This window comes from Heterocephalus glaber, unplaced genomic scaffold, assembly GCF_053883595.1.
Source record: "Heterocephalus glaber isolate CG9 unplaced genomic scaffold, H.glaber_assembly_v1.0 deba00001790, whole genome shotgun sequence".
In the NCBI taxonomy this organism is placed as follows: domain Eukaryota; kingdom Metazoa; phylum Chordata; class Mammalia; order Rodentia; family Bathyergidae; genus Heterocephalus; species Heterocephalus glaber.
In genome coordinates this window covers 4,789,873-4,807,771 of record NW_028258473.1, presented here as the reverse complement: position 1 = coordinate 4,807,771, position 17,899 = coordinate 4,789,873, and the positions used below count along the sequence as shown (strand labels likewise).

The window sequence follows — 17,899 nt, the reverse complement described above, 5'->3', positions numbered from 1 at the left end:
AGAAACAACGGAGCTTAAGAGTAGAAAATATTTATTGAGATAGTAGCTCCTAGGAGGCAAGAGAGGTCCCAAATGAGTAGCTGAGGACCTCACTTTACAGATAAGTTTTATAGAGCAAAATCCTTGCGAGTACAATGTGAGATACAGCTATGAATGATCAATAAGGTTATAAATACAGTTGCTTAGGTAATAGTGATGCAATGGAGAAACAAGTCACATAACAAGTGTGCATGGAAAGAATAAAGACTTTTTCTAGGAAATGATGGGTCTGGAGGTTTTGGTCACTCATCCTGGTGACTGATGTCTATCTAGACTCCATTAGGCCAGATGTTACTGCTCATCTTGTCCTTTAGCATATAGCTTTAAGTCTGGAGGAGAAAAGGTTAAAAAAAAAACAACAGTTAAGTATGCAAGGGACTTAATAATATTCCATTGACTAACACCAGCAAGGAACAATTTACCGTCATCTGAGTGTAACCATCCCAATGGAAAGAATTGACATCCATGGGAGAGAGCCCATTCAATTTCTGAGAGTATTTGGGTCTACTATGATCAAGGGACCCTTCCCAGATCAGGGAAGCCTGAAGGTGCTCCCTAGGGCAGCTTCTTTTGTAGCTGCATCAGCCAGTCAATTACCTTGTGATATTTTGTCAACTCATTTTTGGTGTCCTTTACAGTGAATAATCACCACTTTGGAGAGCATATAGATAGATGATAAAAGTTTATCAATCTCCTTATATTTTATGGGACATCTTATGGGCTGTCAGATAAATTTTTCTTTCCATATGGTGGCAGAGGTATGTAATACTAGAGAAAGAATATCTTGAATCAGTATAAATATTTAGTTTTAATTCTTTACTGAGTTGTAAAGCCCTGGTCAGAGCTATGAGTTTTGCTAGCTGGGCATTAGTCCCAGGAGCAAGTGAAGAATTTTCAAGGGTCTGATGCAGAGTCACCACTGCATACCCTGCCTTTTTTGTCCCATTTTTCATGAAAGAACTGCCATCACAGAAAAGGGTCAAATCAGGGTCAGTAAGGGGAGGGTCTAATAAGTCTTGTCTGGCTGCATATATATGGAGAATTACCTGAGCAAAGTTATGTCTATTAGTCTCAATTTCCTCCTTTTCTGGTAGAGAGGTGGCTGGGTTTAAGGAGGAACATGTCCTTGATTGAATGACTTGTCATTCTAGAAGTAGAACCTGATATTTATCACTATCTGATAGCCATAGGCTCCCTTTGGAAGAAAGAAGTCCTGTCACATTGTGAGGTATACAGTGAGATCTTTGCCTAAAGTCAGCTTACCTTTAAGTCTTCTGGTATCAGGAGAGCTACTGCAGCTACAGATACAAGGCAAACAGGCCATCCCTTTGCTGCAATGTTTAATTCCTGACTCAGATACCCTATGGTCTACTGAGCAGGTCCAAGATCCTGTGTAAGCACTCTCAAACCCATGCCGCACCTTTCATCAGCATACAAATTGAAGCAATATCCTGTGGGTAGGCTGGTAGGCTCAGTGCTTGGCCCTTTAGAAACGTTTGTTTAAGTTTCTGGAATGCAATTTGGGAATCAGATTCCCAGATTAAAATATGGATATCTTTCTTTTGGGCTTCTTTTATAAGTTGATAGTGGGATTGTGCAATCTCACAATATCCTGCTATCCAAAGGCAACAAAAGTCCATAATTCCTAAGAATCTCCTTAGCTGTTTTAGGATATTGAGCTGAAGGAAGGAAAGTATTGGTTTAATTTTCTCTTTTTCCAGATTTTGGGTTCCCTTGGACCTGATAAGGCCCAAGTATTTTACCTCAAGATTGCAAAGTTGTGCCTTAGACCTAGAGACCTTATAAAGTCTGTCTGCTAGAAAATTTAGCAGAGCATGGGCGCCTTAGCTAGAGAGTTCTTCTGAGGGTGCACATAACAGTATGTCATTGACATATTGTAGAACCATGACTTGGCAAAATACAAAACATGCCAAGTTGTGGAAAAACACTTGCCCAAAGAGGTGAGGATCATCTCTGAACCCTTGGGGAAGCACAGTCCAAAGCAATAGAGAGGCCTAGTAGTGAGAATTTTCAAAGGCAAAAAGAAACTGGAAATCTGTATGCAAAGGAATACAAAAAAAGGCATCTTTTAAATCTAACAGTGAAAACCAACTGGCATCTTCTGGGATCTGAGAAAGGACAATGTATGGGTTTGGGTAGCACAAGGTGGATTGGCACTACTGCCTCATTTCCCAATCTAAGGTAATATACTAACCTCCATTCCCCATTGGGTTTCTGAACTCTCAAAATTGGAGTGTTGCACAAACTTTACAAACTTTAAATAAACTTTGTACCCTTAAGTTATCAGTTAGAGTCAATAATCCTTTTTTACCTTCAAGCCTTAGAGAGTATTGTCTCTGGTGAGAAAAAATAGTAGGAACTTTGAGATGTATTTATATTGGGGCAGCTTTTATTGCTCTTCCTATTTTACTTGTAGTTGCCCATACTTCAGGATCTATTTCTGTTTCCACAAGGTGGAGGCAGTGTACCTGACCTGGATTCATGTAGATTAAGGTATTCAAAGAAGACAAGATATTTCTCCCCAGGAGGAGAACTGGACTTTCAGGCATAATTAAAAAGGAATGAGTGAAGAGTTGTGAAAAATAGCGAGTTAACACCTCTCTAGTAACTCCTTTCACTGAGGTATGGCAGCTGGAAGGAAGGCCAGGGTTGCAGAGAAGGACCGAGAGCCATGTGCCAGTGTCCAGAAATAGGCCGATTTCTTTTCCCTCTATAGTCATGATTATCTGGGGGTTCCTCCATGGAGACAACAATATGGCTGGAGGAAGAAGGCAGAGAGTGCCCTGGGGCCCTTCAGTCTTGCTAGACCAGCTGGTAAAATGGGTCTGAACTCTGGGGCCTTTGCTGCAGAGGGCAGGCCGACCTCCAGTGGTCACCTTTACAGTCAGGGCATGGTCCACGGGACCTCTTGGCACAGTCCCTCTTAAGATGGCCTGGCTTTTTACATTGGTGGCAGGTAAGTTTAATTGTTGAGCTCTTCTTGGAGTCCTAGGAATCAGACTTAGAGTCTATTTCTTTTAGGGCTTCTGATAAGACTGCTGCTCTCTCTTGGTCCCTCTGCTTTCTGTCTCTGGTTTCCTCCTGCTCTTGATTATAAAATACTGAAGAAGCAACCTTTACTAAAGTATCAAGTGAGATATCTGGATTAAAAGCCATCTTTTGCAGTTTTTTTCTAATGTCTGAGACTGACAGGGTAATAAACTTGTTTTTAAGAATAATCTGTCCTTCTATGGAATCAGGAGCCAAGGATGTATGTTTTATTAATGCCTCATGTAAATTATCTAAGAAGGCAGAGGGGTTCTCACCTTTCTCCTGATGAATAGTTGACAATTTAAAATAAGTAAAGGATTTAGTTCTTGTCCTTCTTAGACCTTCAAGAATACATTTCTGATGATGTCTCCTATTCCAATCTCCCATCTGGTTGATAGGCCAATAGGGATCTTGTGTAGTGAGTCCTTGGGCTGCTTGGGCTCCAGTAGGAACTGGTTGTTTCCTTGGCTTCCTGTTTTCTGGTCTTCTAAAATTAACAATATGATGTTCATCTCAAATGTAATAACAGTTTGTATTGCTGCTTGTCTCTCATTAGAAGGTGATGTTTGATTTAAGAGTAAAGATTACATCTTTCCAGTCTAGTTCATAAATCTGAGTAAGTCCTCTAAAGACCTCAATGTACTTGTCAGTTTTGTCTGAAGACTTTCCCAGATCTTATTTAGGTCATTGAGAGAATAGGACATGTGGACACGAGCGTGTCCAAATTGGCCATTTGCCTCTTGTAAGGGATATTGTCATTGAGAGACTTGAAAAAATTAGCTATAAGTGAATATAGTCCAGTAGAGGCTTTCAATTATGGCTGGCTTGGAAGCCTCACTCTTAGACTCTAAAGGGTAAGCAGGAGGGACCTCAACCTCCAAAGGGCAAGTGTGGGAAACCTTAGGCTCAGTAATAGTGGATGAGGCTTTGATTAAGGTTGTCTTAGAAATTCCTTCCTTAGAACCCAAAAGGCAAGGGTGAAAAACCTCAGGCTCAGTGACAGTGAATGTCTTCAGGGCTACAAGTGTCCAGTTTTCCTATGGCTGATATTTCCATTTTGAACATAAATAAAGATTATTTCTTAATACAAAGAAAATCTGAACATAAGGTAATTCTGGCCATTTGGTCTCTTTCTTACAGTACAATTCTGGTTGTGAAATAGTATCATAATCAATACTTCCATCTGTATTCCATTTTAGCTCTAGGAGGTAGGAAGGCTATGCACAGGTGCAGAAAAAACATTAAACTGCTCTTTCTTAATATGTGAGTGTCAAACATTCTCCAGTGCTTAAGAATACATTGCAAAGGAGTAAGAGATTTTGACATTGAGTTCCCTATTTCTGAAATGTAAGAGAAAGAATTGGCATATCATTAATTTCTACTTGATTTCTATATTCACATGGCATCCCCTGAGTTGACTCAGCTCCAGGGCAGGTGGCTGCCATCCAGAGAGTGACCAGAAGTCAGGTCAGGTTGGATTATCTACCTATTTACTGGTGCATGATCCTGTCTTCCCTGGGAACTCAAATTTTACTCCAGCAGGTATTTTTAAAAGCATAAGTTACAACTGAGTCTAGCAGTAACAGTTATGTTTAAAGGAGAAAACATTGCTAGTAGATGAATAATCAAGAGTTTTGAGCCACTGCTTTTTAACATTTTGAAAGAGAGTGAGGAAAATAGATGAAAGAGCAGCCCTTTCCAGTTTTCAAAAGAGATCACCTCTAGAGATAGACAGAGTTAATGTTATCTATCTAATCACCTAAGTAACCTTTCCTAGCAGCAAGACAAGGCTACGCTTTGTTGAAAGTCCAATTTAAAATTTCTATGTCTCTGAAGCTCACAGGTTAAACTTATATCTGTAGCATAGAAACCACAATTTACATGTTAACAAAGGTACATCTATCAGTTTTCTACATGCATATGGAAGAAGAAAAAGGCTGGCTAAAACCCTTTTTTATTCCTAGTTAGCATATGTAGAACACAAGTGTAAATCACTTCTCTGCTAGCTGTTCTCTGTGAAAGGCAGACCGTTGTTGCAAGCTACCTCAGCCTGAGACCTCCTGTAAAGAGGTGCAGTCTAATGATAAGGAATTCTAGAGTTAACTCTCAGTAAGTTAGACAGAAAAAACTCTTAGGGGGCTCTTAACTTAGACCTTTGCTCTAGTGATGATTTGTCAAGACACGTACAGAGTTATTGTTTCAATTTGTGCCTGGACCCATAGTGGTCTATCTTACTAGCAGAGAAAGAAAAAAATCCAAACCTGTAGCTCAACTCTTAATGGAGGTTTAAGAAAGGTCTCTAACAGCACCATCTCAGGTCACTCTGGGATAGCGGATACCAGGAAATCACTGAGAGAGTTATTCTCATCTCATTGAGGAGTACAGGTAGGGACAATAGATAAATGGATATTTTTCCACTGCTTACCTAGTTAGGCTGTCAGGACCCAGCTTCCACTGAGAAATCTTTGTGTATCCATCAGAGAGTTCCCCTGGCCATGACCCCCCTGTTTTCCTCTCAGCTTTCACTAGTTCAGTGCAACCAGAGATTTGTCTCTGGAAAGAAATCCAGCTGCCTATCTGGTCAATATTCCATTGACTTCAATGGAGATTGGCCAGGAGGTGCTGGGGAAACCTGTCTTCTGCTTTAAGAATGGCAACTCACTCTAATAACATTTAATTTAGCTGGCAGAGGAACCACTTGTTTGTTTTAACATTCTATAAGAGAGAGATAAAAGTCTGAGTTGTCTTTCTTTAAGATGATTCTCTACCTTTATGTTAACAAATGCTTTTTTTCCTATGGGCTCAACTTAAAGTTTTTAGTTGGAAAAGGTTGAGGCAGTTTCGAGATCCTCTATTTCTCTAAACTTACATGCCTCTAAAAGGAAATTATAAAGTAGCAAGAAAGATCAGAAATGAGATCAGAAAAATGAAGTCTTTTCTTCACATGCTCGCAGTGAGTTAGAGACAAGTTGTTTATGTGTCGTCAATCTCAGCTTGGAAAGACAAGAATGGGGAGTCTGAAGAGCCAAGACTACTTCCTCACCAGCAGAAGATCAGACTAGAAAGGAAACTGAGGCAAAACAGGCTCAACATTTCCTTCAACGTGTACAGGAGGATTGGGCCAGATTGCCTCAGTCATATCTGTCCCCCAAGTCTTACGGAAGCTGGACTATTTGTCTTTTAACTGGTAGTTGGGATCCAGTGATTTATGAATAGGCATTATATTTTTAAATATAAACTAGATTTCATAAAAGACCCATTTTACAGCACTAATTTTACCCTGTAGTTAGTAGCAAAGTCCGCTAGGTGGCGCTCTAAAATTACTTTTCCTTACCAAGCCACAGCAATCAACAAGTCAAGTGAATCTATGCAGCATATATAAAACAGGAATATAAGACCTTGCCTGCAAAAGTAAAATATCTCCTCAAAGAAATATGATATTTCTATGTTCTCCACTTAAATCTATCATCATTTTAACAAAAGACAATACACAAAAGAGACAGGGCACAAAAATTCAAGGCATACAATCTTGATTACCTAAGCGAGTCAAAATCCAGAATGAATAAAACAAAAGCAGACTGTTTCTTCATTTCAGTTATCTCTTATCTCAGTGGAACTTCCAAGATGGTACAAGGATGATATGGGAGATGAAATAGGACCTCCAAATGATATAAGGGAAATATTATAATTCCCAGCATATTACATGTCTGATACACCAAGTTTGTGTTCTCTAAAAACAAAGAATTAATTCTAGGAACAATGGAGCTTAAGAGTAGAAAATATTTATTGAGAGACTAGCTCCTGAGAGGCAAGAGTGGTCCCAAATGAGGAGCTGAGGACTCGACGTTACAAGGAAGTTTATAGAGCAAAAACCTCATGAATACAAAGCGGGATAAAGCTATGATCAATCAACAAGGTTATAAATATAGTTGCTTAGGTAATAGTGATCCAATGGAGAAACAAGTCAGTCACCCCCCAGGGTGATTGATGTTTATCTAGACTTCATTAGACCAGGTGTTACTGCTTATCTTGTTCTTTGGGCAAGTATGCGGGCCTGGTCATTTCATCTTTTTCTTGATGCCTGGTCTCCAATGAATGCGTCTCTGGCCATGGTTTTGATGTGTTTTACCTTTGTCATGACCCTTTTGAGGTTTTAGCCCTATCTGACTGTGTATAATATTTCTACATAACTTAGATGTCAATAATGCTGTCAAAAACTCACTTGGCTAAAATGTACCAATAAACTTAATGGAAAAAACTCACTTGGCCTGGTACCAGATTTTAACTGCCTTATCAAAAGATTCACTTGTCTTGCTATCAAATGTAAATGAAGAATTGAAAATAGCACCTTTCTGTTTGGTACCTTGTACAGTGCTCAGCAGCTACAGAGTCATCCTGGACTCTGAGACTCCATGACTTTGACATATTCTGCCCAGTCATTTAATTGGTTTGCACCAGCCCTAATCTCCTTCCACAAATGTGTCCTGAGGATGTTTTCTTCTTTTCAAACTGCTGTTTTTTACTTCCCCTTCTCCCCATCTCTCAGCTGCTGATTGCTCCATTTGTTCCCACTCACTGTCAGCACCCATTAATAGTTTAATCATCTAGATTTCATTTCCACCCCTTCACGGAAATGGCCCCTTCAGTGATCATCAATGTCATCCTAATAACCAAATCCAGCAGCCTCTTTATTGTCTTCATTTGGATTTTTAAAATTGTCTTCATCTTTTTAAAAGCAATTTTATTAATACCTGCTTGCAATACATGTTTACATTCATTATAGGGAATTGGTGTATGTATGTAGTACATTTTAATTTCTGTTTTCATCCCCTTTCCTTCTTCCCCCCAAACTTAAATTTCACAAGGTTTCTCTTTTTTCCCCTAGGAATTTTATTCTTTTAATAAACTTTGTTAAAATGGGATGTACTTGAGTACTGCTTATAAAATTGGAGAATAAAAATGTAAAAAAATAAATTTAAAGAATTTTAAAAAATTAAACCTTCCATTCCTGTAGTTAATGTTTATTACTGAGTCTATAACTTGTTCTGGAAACTTTATCACATACTATCTCGGCAACAATGGGAACAAGTACAAGTACACTGAAAACAGAAATTGAGACACTTTTATTCCAACAGAAAAGAGTGAAGAGATCTAGTTGGCTGTATGGTGTAGTATCCCATGCTCTGCATTTCTGGTAGGTATGGAGTGTCCATGTAAACTGAAGGCTTTCTAGTTTTATCTAGCAGATTCACTAAGTCCTGTCTGGGCTAACAGTGGACAATTTAAAACATCAATGAATCTTAACTGCATTATTAAAAAAGAAAGGGGTTAGATCTAGGCTAGGAAACATGGGAGTCTTTTCTTGCACCAAGGTCCAATGATTTTCTGTTTCTTGGGAAGGACATGAACTAAGACAGATGACTCCAGATGATGCCCTGTATTAGAGCAAACAGAAGGTTCCATCTGATTCACACCAAGTCATGCCAGGGCCTTGCCAGCACATCTGTGATGACTTCACCACATGATCTCCAAATGCTCTTCATCTCCAGTTCTAGAATGGATGTTGGCCCAATGGGGCATTTGTGTATCCTTAATTACAACTGTAGCACATATGCTAACACATTTAAACAGGTGGAAATCAGAACTCAGGTCGTTTTACAAAAGTTTAAATGGCTACATGAACAAGGGGCAATACATCTGCTAACCTCCCATGTATTTGAACAAATTAAAGGATAGCTTACAACTATTACCACCTGGCTGCGCCCCTTTGTAGGCCCTCTAGTAGCCATCCTCTTATTGCGCCTATTTGGACCCTGTATCTTTAATTGTCTCTCTTGTTTTAGCTCAGACAAAATGGTGGCCATCAAGCTACAAAATTCAATCTTCTATATGGGACCACTCAACTGACTCCCTGAAAAGGGTCCTCCTAATTTTTCTACTCTGAACTCATTCAGCCAGAAGTAGCCAGAGCAGTCATTGTCCCTATTCCCAACAGCAGTTGCAGGACCCACTTAGATGGGGAAAATGTAGGGATAGGGAATCCCAAAGGTAAGGAAAGAACAGAAGTTGATCCCAGAATGAAAGTTCAAGGAAAAGCAGGAAACCAAATTCCTGCTAAAAGAGGGAATAGATAATCAAAGCTAAACAGGATAGGAGGGCAGGACACTGGGTCCAGTTAAAAGAGGAAATAGGTGATCACCATACCAACTGACAGGTAATCATGGCACAGATATCCTGGGGCCAATGAACAAAAGAGGTCTAGCACTCAGCGAACAACAACAGACCAATTAAAAACAAAAAAAGGGCAAGAAAGAGTCAAGAAATGAGCAACAAAGCAGACGGAGTGCTGCTTAAACTGCAGACTCTCATCTCTGGGACCCTTCCTTCAGATGAGGTGCTCTTATTCCATTTTTCTTGCATTAAACTCACTTTCACTTTGCACAGTTTTCATAACTCTGTTCTTTTATTTCTATACTGGTTTGAGAATCAGACTAGGAGAAAAGACCCCTAGAGCAACATTACAGGAACATTCAAGCATACCCTGGGAATTCATCACCTTGTCCCCGCTAGGCAGCCTTTCTTCTCCTTCTCAGCATCCAGAGCTTTTCTGTCCTGGTTTGTTATATCTAGGATATTTTAGTTACAAGATTTAAGAGGAGGGGGGTTGCTCCGTCCTGGAAATTATCTATGCTCTTTTCAAGGGAAAAAATCATTCATTATATTGTAACCATTGGTTGGCATGAGGAATTGAAAGGAAAGCTAAAAACCAATTTAACTAAAATGCTCTATTTGGCTATTAACTCAAAGAACTTTAGGGCTGAAGGGACTTTTAAGTCTAGTTTCACTTCTTCCTTTTATAGTGCAGAAACCAAGTTTCAAAAAGATGACAGGGCTTGCTGTAAATCAAACAGTAAATCAGGCTAGAAACTAATTTATTCTTCCTTGCTCATCTGTGTTCCTTATTATCTTCAAATGCCAATATATTATTTTTTAAAACTCATTTTTCTTACAAATGAGAAGAGGACACTTATGAAACAAAGAAGAACAAAGTATATGGTTGCTGCTATTTGATGATGATGATGGTGACACATTCAGAGGAAAGGAGTAAAAAGAGCAAAGACTTATTTACTTTTCAATATCAGTTTAAGGAAGCTATTTCCTAACCATCAGCCAATTCATCAAAATCAAAGTTATCTGGGAGACTTTTAGCACTCCAGCTTTGGGTGTGGATTCAAGATTGGAAGTATGCTCAGCTCAGAGTTCATTTTTGGGTCCATTTTGAAATTCTTTCATTCAGTCTCAATGACAGTGAACCATATGATTTTAGTTAAAGATCCTAGACTCATTGTCAGTAGAGTAGGTTATCAGAATTCAGGAGAATCCAGAACTTTTATATAAAAATCTTTATGTTTTCTCAGAACTATTTCATATCTACTGTATTACTGCATTTTAAAAAATCTCAGAATGTGTGTCTAGTGGCCAGGGTTTGTTTTTACTTATGTAGCAGATGAGGACTGCAAAATTCTTGTTATTAAGTACAAATTCTGAAGTCATAAAGAAAAGAAAAAAAACTTTATGCCAAATCCAGGACTGATTTCAAGCTACCTGACTTTCTACTATATTATGATGCCACAGAAAAGAGAAAATGAAGCAGAAACACCTACAAACATACATTTTTAATGTTTCCTCAATCGGCTGAAGCAGCCTTCCTGAATGCTTTGGTTCAACCTGAACAGCTATTTCCATCCCCGTTATTATGATACCTAGAACAGTTTTATTTAGTATCTAAACTTTGCAAAAATATAAAGCTATTTTATAAAGACAGAACTCCTTTCATAATTGCCATAAATAAAAGCATGTAGCTCTATGAGGAGTAGAGATTGCCACAAAACATTAAAAATTCATTAAAAGTTGCAATTTAAAAAGTTTAAGAAAGTACAATTCATACTGATTAGTTAGGTTTTGAGACATTTGATCTCAGTTGGGGTTGTGTTAAAGAGAAAGTCAGTGATAGACAAGGAAAGACCAATGCCAAGAGACCAACAGAGATACAGAGAAATAGAGGCAGACACGCATACACACAATCCAGGAATAGAAAAAGGAGAGATTTGTGAGATTATACAAAAGTGAAGGAGTGAGCTAATAAGTAAGACTGAAAAGGTGAAAATGAGAATTAAGGAGTGAGAGAGACGAGAAAGAAAAGATGGAAACAAAAGTGAGTAGAAAGTGGTACAGGGAATTAGTAGGAGAAAGGAATGAGTGAGAAGAAGAAGAGATAGATGGAGAAGAGCCAAAAATCTGTAAAGAGGAGAACTACTTACTATTTTTTGAAAGTGAGAGACATTAAAAATGTCATCTTGGTCAGGTGCATGCCTGTAATCCCGGCACTCTGGAAGGCACAGGCAGGGAACTGTCTCAAAAAATTAAAACAGAGATGAGGATGTAGTTCAGTGCAAAGACCTTGGATTCAACTTCCAGTACCACAAAAAGGGTTATCTTGTTCCTTTTTCATTTTATCTTTTGATGCATTTCAGACCAAGACCTGTATAGGAAGGCACTGAATCATTATGGTTATAACCACAACTACATAATGGCACACAGGTGACTAATGGTGGTGGGCAGTGAAAAAATACTAGCAAAAGTCCCTTGAGTTTATAATTGTTAAGTTATCACTTTTAAATTCCCATATTACTTAATATGAGAATTAATATTAATTATTATTAATTAATATGAGAAAATGAAAAAATGGAAACAAAGTCTTTGTAAATAGGGAGGGATGGAGGGGTTGAAGGGAGGGCTAGGAGTGCGGAAAAAATAGAACCAAGACTCATCATGTAAAGGTACAAGTTCCCAATGAGAAATGTAAATGTGCTGTATACCTAAAATGTACCAATAAAATTAATTTAAAAAATAAATTCCCAAAGCACCTTAAACACATTATCTCATAGAAATTATTTACTTCAAGTGCTCAGAATTTATAACTTTTCCTTTTATTATTTTCTTATAAAAAGTTCTGAAAGTGAATTTATAGTAGGCTTGTAAAAAACTACTATAAAATACAAATTATGGTTATATATATTTAAACATTATGTCATTGTTTTTCTCTCCAGTCTCCTAAACAAATGTTTAGTGTCAAAACATTTCTATGTATGATGAGAATCTGAATTCTTTATTATTTTTTTTCTTTTTTATATTCTTTTATTGGTACATTTTAGGTATACAACACAATTACATTTCTCATTGGGAACTTGTACCTTTACATGATGCATCTTGGTTCTTATTTTTTCCCCATTTCCAGTCCTCCCTTCACCCCCTCCACCCTTCACTATTTACAAAGATTTTCTTTCCATTTTTTTCATTTCTTGTAATTTTTCCTTTCCCTTCTTTCCTTTCCCCTGACCCTCCCACTTCCCCTACCCTTTTGGACCTTTTCTTCCTATTTCACATTATCAATTATTCATTCTAATCATTGGTACATTTTAGGTATGCAATATAATGACATTCATCATTGGAAATTTGCACCTTTCCATAATCTCTCTTGGTTCTTATTTTTCCCCCTTCCCCTGCCCTCCCTTCAACTCCTCTATCCCTCCCTATTTACAAAGACTTTGTTTCCATTTTTCTATTTTCTCATATTAATTCTATTCCCTTCTTTCCTTTTCCCTACCCCTCCCACTTCCCTTCCCCTTTGCCCCTTTTCTTCCTATTTCACATTACCTATTATACATTTTAGTCCTTATTTACACTTTCAGTTTCTCACATTAGAGAAACTATTCAGTATTTATACATGTGTGTCCTATTTATTTCACTTAAGAGTATCTCCTCAATATGCATCCATTTAGCTATAAATGTCTCTAGTTTCTCATTTTTATGGCTGAGTAGTACTCCATTTTATTAAAAAACCACATTTTCTTGATCCAGTCTCCAGTTGATGGGCATTTGGGCTGTGAATTCTTTATTTTATAGTGATGACCCTTACTAATTCAGATCACATAATAGGGGTTTTCTTTAAGAAAGTCCCTTTTGTTGATTAAAAATGTCAAATAATACTTAGCTTTACTTCTGGAAAATTTTACTCTATTGATCAAAAACTTCAAAATTTATTCAGTAAAAGATTTATTCAATAAAAATATTTTTTGTTTAAAAAAATGAAACACTGTCTTTGCTTTACCAGAAATAATGCCTTTTTGCTGGGATGGCCATTTTAATTTACACATTCATTAGCCCATTAGACTTTAGTAGGTCTACTTTATGCCTTTGTAGCATGTAACTACATTATTATTTTTTAATGCATCAATGCAACAGATATGTATTATCAGAAGAACATGGTGTATGAGAGCCCAATAATAAACCCAGTAAATCTTCATATTTTCATTCACACTGACCTTGGAAATCAGACTCCAGTATATCTGCAATGATCACTGCTCTTCTTTATGTCAAAGAAAGGAAGGAAAGAAAACCTGCTGTCTTAGTTACTTTCTCATTGCTGGGAGAAAATACCCATGTCCACAAGTTAAAGATGGAAAGATTTAGTTTAGCTCACAGTTTGTAGAGCTTTCAGTCTATAGTCGGCTGGCTCCAAGGCAGGGTGGCATGGCAGAAGAGAAACAGCTTATGGTATAGCAGGCAGGGTTCAGCAAGTGGTCCTTCTTTTCTTCCTTTTTATTCTATCCAGGCTACCAGCCTATAGGTTGGTGCCACCTGCACCCATGGTAGGTCTTTCCTCTTCAGTAAGTCCATCACTCACACCCACAACTATGCTAAATCAATCAGTAGACTAATCCAGTATCATACAACCATGACAGTCACATCCCCAAAACCCCACTTTTGAGCATATCAGGCTTTGGGGGGCATGTCTGTATATAAGCCAAAATACCTGCTATGTGAGTCCTGTGGCTCATTCCTGGTGAGTAGGGAAATGATAAACAGCTCAGTTAGGCTACTCTCACACTAAAGACAAAATTTCTCCCATGAATTATTAGAAAGCAGTATGGAACTTCATTAGACTAAAAGCTATTCTGTTTAATACTAAAAAATGTTCTAGAGGGCTTAGGGTATAGCTCAATAGTAGAAAATTTGCCTAGCATGTGTGAGATCCTGGGTTATACCCACAGTACCACAAACATAAATATGCTTTCAGAAGCCAGTCAGTGGTGTGTGTGCTTACAGTTCCAGCTACTTGGGAAGCTGAGGCAGGATTCAAGACCAGCCTGGCCAACATAGTGAAACCCTGTCTCAAAATAAAATTGCTTTAAGAAATAGGGTATGGAAGTAATTGATGAAAACTGAAGTCAGAGAAGACTTCCCAGACAAGTGGGACTCTTTTCTTGAAGGATGAGAAGAATATGGATTAGTAAAACTTGAGGGGAAGAGCATTTCAAGAGGTATGAGGGTAATGGGGAGAACACGTTTATACCACTAAACTAAGCTGTGAGGGTATAAATTGATGCTGCCTTTGCATCAATAATTTTTCTTCTTACACTGTGTGTGTTTTTGTGTGTGTGCGTATTTTGTTGATGACAGGCAAGTGGTCTACCAGTGAACTACACTCAAAGCCTTACATTATTTTTATATATGATCATTGCCCGAGAAAGAAAATACCCTAAAAATTTCTCATAAAACTGAAATTAATCAGAGAATCAAGCATAATTATGGCTTCTTTTGATTAAAACATAGCAATCTGAGTTATTAGAAAAAATTATGTAGATTTCACAGATAATGTTAGTTAACATTTAGTGAGACATTTTGTTATGCTACAAGATACTCTATGCACCTACCAAGTAGTTTTACATGTAGTGTTAACAACCATATGGGGTAGGTACTACTGTTATCTTCATTTTATAGATGAGGAAACTGAAGCACAATAAGGTTTAACTAACTAGCCTAAAGTTCACATCTAGGAGGTGGCAGAGAACTGAAGTAGAATTGAAAGAAGCCATTGCAGGTTGACAGTCTCTGGGGTCTAAATATTTAATTACATCCTAGGCTTGACTAGGAGTAAAGGGGAGGAGTATTTGTTTTCTGAGGGCTAGAGACCAAGTGTTAGGCCACAAGAGGAGTGAAATTCTTCTGGGTAGACTTGTTGATAAGAATCGGTAATTATTCATAGATCATACCTGCCAGATACCTTGGATTCTTAATGGGGATATGTAATTGTTCATATATTATATTAAATATGTCATGTGTAATTTTAACATGTATTTCTGGTATGGTGGAGGTTGAAGCCAAGTTTTACTGACCTACATCCTCAGTCCTTTTTATTTTGAGGCAGCGTTATGCTAAGTTACCTGGCTTGGTCTCGAGCTTGCCATCCTCTTGCTCAGCTTCTCAAGTAGCTTGGATTATAGGAGTGTCGTACTAAACCCAGCCAATTGTAATATAATTTAAAATGTTATTTTAAAGTAATTTTTAAAAACATTATTTTTATAAAATATTAAACTATTAAATATTAGACAGTTACTTCTTTGTCACCTCAATCCTAGTATTTACACATTATATGTGTAGATTCATCTTAGGATTTTATTAGATTGCCTCTGTTTATGTATGTGAATATGTATGTGTTTCATATAAATGACATATTGTCTGTGATCTAATATATAATTATGCAGTTATATATATTGTTTTGCACTTATAAAATATTTATATGTTTTATTTAAAGGAAATGCATGATATTGTTATATTAGCTTGCTTTTTAACACAAATGCTATATCATTTTGTGCACTCTCCAGTCTGTCATAAATATATGTGAATATATATATATAATTATATATATAATTGTAACACAAATCTGACTCATTATTTTTGATTTTGATGTTATTTTCTTCCCCTAATTAGTGAATTGTTTTTTCTTTACTATTTTATTATGTAAATTTTCAAACAAAAGGAAATGTAAAAAAATCTTATAGGGACAATTCATATACTTACAATCTAGATTCTACCTTTAATATTTCACTATACTTGTTTTAACCACATCTATCAATCTATGAAATCTATTCATCCATCAATCTGTTTTAACTTTCTTATTTTTAACAGTTGCATAATAGTCCATTATGTTGTGCTAATGTATTTTATTTGTTCAGTGTTATTATTGCTATACACAATGCTATAAATGAGCATCCTGTCCACTTGTGACAATTTTTGTGAATACTTAGGAGCAACAATTGCTGTAATGTACATAGTATATATATTTCAAATTTTACTAGACATTAATGAATTACTCTCCATAATACTTCTACCAGTGTATATTTCTCAGAATAAGAGAAAGCTTGTTTGTTCACATTTCTATCAATTTCTAGAATGTTTAAAGGTGTTAGATGATGTAGATGGCTAGTAAAAATATCTCTTCTGTTGCTTTGACTTATAATTTGCATTTCCATAATTATTACTGAATCTGAGCATTTTTCCATGTGTTTATTGTACATGTTGGTTTTCTTTTCTATTTTATTCTTTCATGATTTTTCATTAGATTATCTTTTTCATATATATCTTGTATAGTAACTCCTCTGTTATATATGTGGCAGATATTTTTCTTGGTGTCTTACTTCTCTTTCCATTTATGTGTTTGTTGTACTGAACTATTCAATCTTACATTTATATAGCATTTGTACCTCAGGGCTACCCATTGTGTTAGCAATCAAGGTGACTTTTACCTTCATTTTAAAGATGAGGACTTAAAGTCTTAGATAATGAAACTTGTCAAATATCACACACCTAATATGTGGTAATAGCAGGATTCAGAGCTGTTGACTTCTGAAACCAATTTCCTATTACTGGCATCACAATTTAGCAAAAACTTGTTGCTTAAATAATACATGTATATTATCCTACAATTTTAATAGGTTAGAAGTATAAAATTAGTCTCATCAGGCTAATATCAAGGTATCAGCAAGACTGCATTTCATAATCTACTTACATCCCTTTTCAAACTTTTATAGTTGTAAATTCCCAGCTCATGCCCTCCCCTTCCTCCATTTCAAAGTTAGCAGTAGTTGGTTGAGTCATCACAATTCATCACACTGATTTCCTGCCCTGTTTCCCTCTTATATTTTAATGACCCTTGTGATAATGTTGGACCCACCCAGATTAACCAGGGTAATTTTGCTTTAAAGTCAGGTGATTAACAATCTTAATTCCACCTGCAACCTCAATTCTCCCTTTGCCATGTAATGTAATATATTCAGAGGCTAGGACATAAAATCTTTAGGGGAGGCATTATTCTCCCTACTTCAGCACTCTTTTCTATTTACCAGATTAACAACTTCCAAGAGGAGTACTAGAATTAAGATCAATTTTTGGGAGAGTACAGCTGAGTAAAGACCCACCTTCTTAGAATCCACATTTCTTAGAAGAACAGTTGTATTGTAAGAATGTCTGCGCCTTCTGCATGTGAGAAGAAAAATCTAGGTTTGAAACTACACATATTTTGTCTTCCCAAATGATGAACTTGCAATAAAGTCATTCATGTAAACATAGATGGCCTGTAAATTGTGTTCAGACACTTGCATTTGCCTTCTGGATGCTTGTGGGCTGTAATTTAAAAGCCTGAGTCATAGAACCATGAGGTTTCAGAGCTGTAAGGGAACTCAAAGACCAACGAATACAAGGAACTCATTTTATAAGTGAGAAGATTGGAGACTAAATAAAGGAAATAGCCCACTCTGAATCACACAAGAGTTTGTGGTAGAATAAGACCTGTAGTACAGCCTTCAATATGAAGTTTAACTTTATCAAACTAAGTTGTAATTTTGGGGAGAAAAGTATTTTTGTAGTCTCTTTTTAAATTTTTATTTCTGTGGGTATATGTTTTCAG

General features: G+C 36.8%; 1 protein-coding gene across 5 annotated transcripts in view; it reads left to right on the top strand.

Annotated features, from left to right (window-relative positions):
• Positions 1-17,899, top strand: part of Heph (hephaestin) — a 137,663-nt gene that overhangs the window by 19,736 nt on the left and 100,028 nt on the right. The gene's annotated exons all lie outside the window — the stretch shown is intronic.